We start from the raw sequence: 8,581 nt of genomic DNA on the forward strand, positions 1-8,581 counted from the left end.
TTTCCTGCACAAAAGTGCAAATTGAGAAAATTTTCTTACGATTCTTTTTTTTTCCTTATAACATTATTTATTTGAATTTTTGAAAGTATTGCTTTGCGTACCTTGTTATTGTAGAAAATTACTGGCATTGATAACATATTAGACGATTAGGAATTGACCACCTGTTAATCCGCATAAGTGGATAGTTAATTGATGCATTTTTTTTATTTACTTCGAATAAACATGGATGATCAGTATATCTCAGTGTATGAACCGGTAGAATTAAATTTAACCTCAAGAAATACGGTTAAACTTTTTATCTCGTAACAATTCTCAGTAGTAAGAAAAGCAACTTTCTTCAAATTTTCTATATGACATTGTAAGTGTAACTTCCTAACCTCCAATCAAAACTTAAAATTACAACTCTAAATTATAACAGAGCACTTTATGGGATGTCAGAAATAAATTCTGCCATGTAGATAAATAATATCTACTTATTTATTCTTGTTACGTACATTTTTGTGCTTCAGTCGTCAATTACTGTCTGGTGGTCAATTACTGGCGAACCATCTTATTTGTTAGAATTTCAAAGCATGTTACTGCAGAAAACTCTTAGGACAGTAAACGGACTCGAGTGCACTCAAGGAACACTGAAGAGCAATTCTGTTGAAAGTAATATATTTGTCGTAACAGTTGATTGGAAAATTGATTAAGGGAATTCGCATTGCTTTCCCTTAATGAGGAGAATGGTCTGAACAAAGTCGCCTCTTCTTCTAATGTTCTCCGACAATCATTTTAAAGAACAAATGAAACAGAAAACAAACTTCATTCATAATAATTCCACATTTATTTTTCTTTTCAATGGGAACGACCTATATTCAAAGCTCTATTGTTTCAATTAAAAGGAAACACCATACACGATTCCTAACAAAAGTTCTACACAGTTAATTTAAACACTAGACTACGTATAACGCGCAAAAGCTATCATCTATCTTTTCGGTTCTGGTTGAGTTAGCAGCAGTGCGCAATTAATAGTTCCATACAGAAAATCAACACGCCATTTCATTATTCATGTGACGCAGTGTTGGTCGACTCGTTGGCAGCCGTAAGTAAAGAACACAACAACTCTATTTCCCGGTTGGTCGTAACTGCCGTTTAAAGGGATTTACATAGATGCTTTTACAAAGACTTACTTCGTGGAACAATAGGACGTCCTTGGGAGTTATCGTTGAATAATCACGCTTAATTCCGGATGCAGTTCGAAAGTGGAATTCGAAACTGTGAAAAGGCCCAACCAGAAGCAACGGCACACACTCTGTTTCCTCATTCTATCTATAACTTTGATTTATCCCAAGGGGGTGAAAACGCATTTTATTGTTTCGCTGATTGTGGAATCGAGCAAAAATAACTTATTGTTTCCCCATTCTGGAAAGGAGCAAGACTTTCTAATGCCTTTTTGACGTATTCCACTTAGCAGATTTATTGTATGAAATGTTTTAAAATGAACGTTCTCGGGGTGCGATAAATTTCCAAATGTTCCTATTTTGGCTATGAAAAGATTTTTGCTTTCATAGCTGACAAACATTATCCATAACTCATTAGGTAAATTTACAAAAGTAAGTGTTTTGCAGACAATTTTTCAGTCAATTGAGAGCCTGTAAGAAACACGCGAAATGAATTTAGCCGATAAGCTGTTAGTTTGCTCTTGCATTTATCGGTTTTAAAGACAAATGCTGATACATCAATTTTTTTTTTTTTTTGTTCAGTCAGTGACTCAGTATTGTTTAGTAGGGTGGGCCGAAAAAAGAATATTTTTGACAAGCAACTTCTAATAGCTAATAAACAACTACAAAAAACACAGCTAATAAATTTTGGAATAAATACTTCAGAAAGATATTATTTATACATGTATTTCTTGTTGAATAAGTTTAAGTATTTTTTTTTCCTTCCAAAAATCAAAAATTTAATGTTCTAATAAAAAAAAACTTCTGGGGAAAATATCCCCCCCCCCCAAAAAAAAAAAAAAAATTTGATGGCGCAACTTGCGCCATAATCCCCCCCCCCCCCTGTGGGCACCCCTGAATTCTGAAACTAGGCCTCTAGTCTTTGAGGAAGCTGAATCGGAAAAGTAGAAATTTTATAAGTTTTATAGGGGTAGGGGCTCGGTGACCAAACTGACAGGGAGCCCTCCTTAGTTCTCGATGGCTCTGCATACGTATGGACTTTTTTATAGATTTTATAAGAATAAGTTAGATCTTAACATTGAAATATATTTGTGTTTGGTTCATAAGTAATTAGTCATAATCTAACTACACTATTAGAAAAAACTTACAATTCAATGTCAAAAATGCATTTTTCTTTATAAAGTTAACATTGGGTTTGATCTCTTTATCCTCTTATGTACAATAGCCAATAATCTAATAACGCTTCTGACGTCATCGACAATGAAACTCGCGCCACGGCATGATAATTTAATAATTTGTTTTGAAATGAAGGAAAAGGCTTTGTCGCGGCAAAGCTGAATTGGATTCGGTTACTTAAATCTTTTACTGGTAAGACTCATTTCAAGGGAATGAAGAAGCGAAAAAGTAGACAACAATGAACGCTATCTAGTGGAGTTAATCCACTGGAGTTAGGGTTAAAATTTCAACTGTCAAAATATCACCAAACTGGCAATTGCTTCGTTCAAATGTAGAAGCAATTTTCCCCCGTCATATCTTGACGAGCAATTTTCTAGTATTTTAATAATTCTAGTATTTAATAATTCTAGTATTTATTTTCAGTTCATTTTTCGTTGTTTCAAATTGAAACGTAGCTATATTGTTTTATAGCAATTTTTTTTATCGTTCAAAATGAAAACTGTAGTTGCCTTGTCTGTTAAAAGTCAGAAGAAATACAGAAGTAAAGTTAAATTATTATAGTAAAACTTTTAATTTACTCAAAACTTTGATTTTGAACACATTATTTTCATTCACTTATTCTTTCAGTTATTTATCTGATTTCCTTCATATGTTAAGTAAAGATTATTAAGTATATTATTTTCTTAGAATCAACATCTTATACAGCTTTTCAAAAAAGTCTACAATAAGTTTTTTTTTTTTTTTTCACATTTGATTAAGAGTACAAACACCGTTTTAAAAATAATATTTTTGAAACGTTCATCATAGCAACTGAGAAAACAATTCTTTCAAGATTTATTTGAGACCTTTTTCGAAATGGTAGATCTACTTTTAGAAGTCTATGAACTAATAGTTTTTCTATACAAGATCGTAGTGTGACTACGGAATTTAGCTGGATGCTTTTGTGTTTTTGAGCGAATTACATCTGTAAGTTTTAAATTAACGAAATGGGGAGTCGTTGCAGTCTTTCATTTGTAGAGCAGAAAATAATTTATCTATTTAATAAGCATGGAAGGCATTTGAGGGGTTTCAAGGTAGATATTGGAATAATGTACGCACCATTTACGACAGAACTTTCAATAGCAGATTTTGAAGGGTAAACAGGAATCTTACTTTAAAGCGTGAACATTTCGTACTCCCAGGATATTATTTGCAAAAAAAAAAAAAAAACTTTGCAGTATCGAAAATAATTGCTTTTTTTGCTCATTTTATTTCTACCTATCCGAATTATTTTGCCTTTACTATAACGGAAGAGCCATCAACGAGCCTTTTCGAGAAATCCATCTACCACTACTTAAATCATACCTATTAGTCATCTAAGGCTGCCACTGAGTTACGATGTTAAAAGAAAATGCCTTAATAGATTTTTAATGAAAACTAGTCCCCAAAATAGTCGCCAGAAGCAAATAGTTAATAAAATAGTATTCGAATCTTTTGAAATAGTATTTATGTCGAAATAATGCAATGATATTTCGATAAATGTGATAGGTAAGCGGGACCACCCTGTCAAGCTCGTCAAAAGTGGTTTCACACCAAATTCAATTTGAAAATAAAAATATGAAAAGTATGCATGTATTAGAGATAACGACAAAAAGCTTTAAAAAATACAGCCTGTAATTTCTTTTCCTAAATGTAGCAAAACAAAAAACACGTTTTAGATTAAACTCATTTTTCAAGTACTTAGTAGGCATGCATCTATACTAAATGAAAAACTTATCATCCTTCCATCTATTATTCTAAAACAAAATGTATACCCATTCAACTTGTGCCACTACGGTTTTATTTTCCATATCTGAATATGATGCAATACCAGTCTTATTTTTAGGATAAAACTTGTTGTGTGCTATTAAAACGCTTTTCTGTGTATTTCTTATTTAATTTTAGAGTCAATTTTCTCTTGAAGTAAATTAAATTTCCGGCTTCTTTATCATTCTTTGGACCGTAGATTTTGCAATTAGAGCGTTTTGTTGTGTGATTACAGAAGCCGCGCTCGCATTTCAAAACTTGAACTCGTTAATGAAAGCTTTTTTTTTTTTTCCTTTTGTCGTGGGAGTTCATTTGATGACCGTCCAAAAGTGTGTAACTTGTCATGAGCATTTTTGAGTCGTGAAACACTATTCACAACTTTATAGGAGACGTTTAAGAGTTAGAACTTAATCAACAACGTTTTCCTGACCCATAAAATAAATTACTACTTTTCAGTTTGAAAAAAATTCCTCCAAAGACGACTGGGTAAGGGTAGGCTTGCCAGATTTCTGAAGTGTTCAACCGGGACACTGGAATCCCCCCCCCCCCCAGTATCGTTAGTATTCAAAAGGTTACACACCTGTGCAGGGGCGTGCACAGGAGGGGGGGAGAAAAGGGAAACCTGTTAGCCCGGGCCCGAGCCTGTAGGAGCCCAAGATTGGTGAAATATTTGTAGACACGTTGGGGTAAACAATATGGAGAGAGGCTCGTAAAAGTCATTTGTGATGGGCCCCAAAATTTCTGTGCACGCCCCTGCACCTGTGGCTGATTTTTTGAGTGCTTTATAGAGCAGTTTATTCTCAATGCTATGAATAAATAGTCACTAATTATAAACCGAAAACAGGGAAAAAAACATAAGCAGATATAATTTAAAAATTTCACTAGATACTTCTTAGTTGTAAATAGTTACAATTTATATTAGTTGGAAAAAACACTTTGAATGAGGAATAAAAAAAATTGAACAATACTTAGATGTCCTTTTCATTTTAAAGGAGTTTTTCGATCGCCTCTTTTGGTTTTAACCGTGTTGTAAAAAAACCTTCACAAACTAATCCAGTATTAATTTTACAAGTCAATGCTACAAATGATAAAGTAATTATCCTACATAATCCTTCACAGTTAATTATTTTTAGACCTTTTTGGCCATTTGTAACCAAATTTATCTTCTTCCGGGACATGAAGTAAATCGGCCGAGACACCGGGATTTTGTCCGGAAACCGGGACGTCTGGCAAGCCTAGGTAAGGGAAGGAAAAATGTTTAGATTTTTTTATGTTTCAGAATGCGCACATGTTTGAATTTAAAAGAATAAAAAAAACATTCAAATATAATAGTTTTAAACTTTCAATCTCCCTCCGCCCTCCTCCGTTTTTCATCTTTCAAAATTGTATTTTGAAACTTGAAATCATGCTGACGAAGTTTTTTTGGCATATTTTGAATTTTTAGTTGGTGAAAAACGCTTGTAAGTGCGTTAAAATAACTCTGCTGAAGCCATTAATGATTAATTTATATGAACATGGCCAAACACTACAGAAATAATCACGGAAAACTTTTTGCTACGTCTACCATATGACTACTTTCATCTTCTTCTTCTCCATTCTTTCGCTCTCCTAATCATTTCCGAGAAATCTATGACGGGGGTTAACAATATGAGATCTGCGCAGCTTATTAGATTCTACGTACGTTTGCAGGAATCCAATTGACCCTATCATCTAATACAGTCCCCCCTCCAATGGAGACTTCCTAATGACTGCCTGACGCCAAGCAATTTTCTAGAGGCTAATATGGGTGCTGAATGATCGAGCTTACAGATATGCACGAATAAAAACCGAAAGTTTGGACTCGCGAGTCAAAGACAACAATAGCTGCAATGGTACGCACAGATCAGTCATTTTCTAGAAGGTGGAGGGAACAAAGGGTATATATATATATATATATATATATATATATATATATATATATATATATATATATATATATATATATATTCAATGCAAATTTCGTCGAAAAAAAAACTTCTCCAACTTATGTGAGAAAACATTTATATTTTTTAATCCAGAGAGTCAGAGGGGTCAACTTCTTCCTGACCCCCCTAAATGACGGGTCTGGGTGCTCAGTATTACAAACAGAAATATAGCAAGGATTTTTTTTTTTCAAGGCGTGAAAAAAAACTTCATTTTCCACTAAATGCATTTCCCCGTGTTTGTCACAGGCGTTCTTATATTCCATGTTATTTTATTTCTGCTGCACCACAGCACATCTGAGTTCCGTTCGAGTAAAAATAGATAGGCTTAGTTATTATTGAACTTATTTACCATAGATGGCACAACTATGCACCATTTTTCTTGTGTGAACCACGTTTTTTTTTTTTTTTTTTTGCGTTAAGCTTTTCTTAGATGGAGAAAAGGTATTTTATCCATTTTTAAACTGAATTGTGAATTGTTAGCCATTCTTATGCTTGTTAGTATGACAATTTGATTTTGTTTAATTTGATTTTTTTTAAATTGAAAATAAACGTGTAGTGAAGTCGTTTACACTTTGTCATGGCTCTCGTTCCCCCCTTCACTCTCCCCATACTGAAGTTGCAAAAAATATCTTACACTATACCTATATATATTCATTGTCTGTCAGTTTTTTTTTTTTTTTTTAGAAAGATGAAAAAAGATATTAATACAAATTCAAATGTAAATTCTCGTAGAATTATCGTATACGAATGTTTAAGATGAATTGAGTCAAAAGGAACTGAATTTAAAGCACAAGAAGTATGCTAGGATTTTATTTTAGATCGAAATGTTTATTGATACGTATCTTTATTTTCACAATAAATTTAAAAATTGCTATGATTGCTATGATTGAAAATTTAAAGCAAAAGTTCTTTTTTGTAATTGCAATGTTTTTTTAGCAGTGGTTAAAACATTAAATATTTTTTTAGGAAAAAAAGTTTTATTTTCTATACACTCTGATTAAAATTTAGCTCTTTTGCAGCAGATTATATAAATATCGCTCTTTATTCAGTTATTTTTTTTAAGGGGTCTAAGGACCTTTAACCTTCAAAATTTTCGAATTTCTGGAAAAAATATATGTTATGCATATTTTAATTCTGAACAATTTGGTACCTTATTTATTACCATACGCCAAAAACTTTTCAAGTTATCGTAAAAATGTGTAAACTTTCCCCATAGAGATTTATGTTAACAGCAGCTGTTTAGGCCTTTTTTTCTCAGGTGCCGGTTTCTTCGGTTTTCTCGCTTTGCGCGCATGATATCTCAGAAAGTTTCTTCTATATTTCCGTAAAACTTTCAATGTATGTTTATCTGGTTTATATTTATGACCTGAACCTAAGTTTAGTTATTTTTTAAAAAATTATTTATTTATTCTTTTGAAATTTTATAAGTTAATATCGAAAATTTCCAAAATTTTGGGCAAAAATATATATTTTTTTAAATATTAACTTTTATTTTTAGTTAAAATGTAGGTTCAGATCATAAATATAAACTAGACAAACATGCATGAAAAGTTTTACGGAAATATATAAGAAACTTTTTGAGATATCATGCGCGCAAAACGAGAAAACCGAAGAAACCGGCACCTGAGAAAAAGAGGCCTAAACAGCTGCTGTTAACATAAATCTCTATAGGAAAAGGTTACGCATTTTTATGATAACTTGAAAAGTTTTTTTTTTGTACGGTAATAAATAAGGTATCAAATTGTTCAAAATTAATATATGCATAACATATATTTTTTCCAGAAAATCGAAAAATTTAAAGGTTGAAGGTCCTTAGACCCCTTAAATAGGATTTTTTCTGGGAGTGATTTTATTTGCTGTTTATAAATGTAACTTGCTCCTCCTATTTTTGCTCGCTCGCCAGTTAAAAAGAGCAGCTAGGGTTTCGACTATTCCCGTTTAAATGATAATAACAGTTTGAATTTACTGAAAAATATTGTCTAGCTGTTTAAGAAAATGAATCTGATATCATTTATATATTAACCAAAATGTTTCTTTCTCCCTTAAGTCTTGCATTTTTATCAATTGTTTTAACTCTTAAAAAGATATATCTGAACTAATTGCACTAAGACAGTCAAGAAGTAGATATTACAAATTGCTGCTTTCAGAAAATTAGTGTTTGCCATACGGGAAAGTAGGCTCATTTAGTTCATGAGGAACATATACTGTCAATTAATTATCAAGTTCGCTTCTGGTATTATGTACAAGTTACAATGCACTGACAGCATTTGTGATCAATTGTAACCCAAATTAGCTACTATAATTACGTTTAAAAGTGTTTCACAGTTACAAAACACCCCTTTTTTAGTCAAGTAAATTATTCGAGTAATCGAAAAATAGTGCCTCTTAACTCATAATTAATGAAAAAGTTCATTCTGATGCTTCTAAGGAAAATTTTCCTTTACTAAAAAAAGGTTCTTATTTTTAATTTTAAAATCAGTCAACAAAAAATAC

The sequence above is a fragment of the Uloborus diversus genome, chromosome 3, assembly GCF_026930045.1.
Source record: "Uloborus diversus isolate 005 chromosome 3, Udiv.v.3.1, whole genome shotgun sequence".
NCBI classification, from domain to species: domain Eukaryota; kingdom Metazoa; phylum Arthropoda; class Arachnida; order Araneae; family Uloboridae; genus Uloborus; species Uloborus diversus.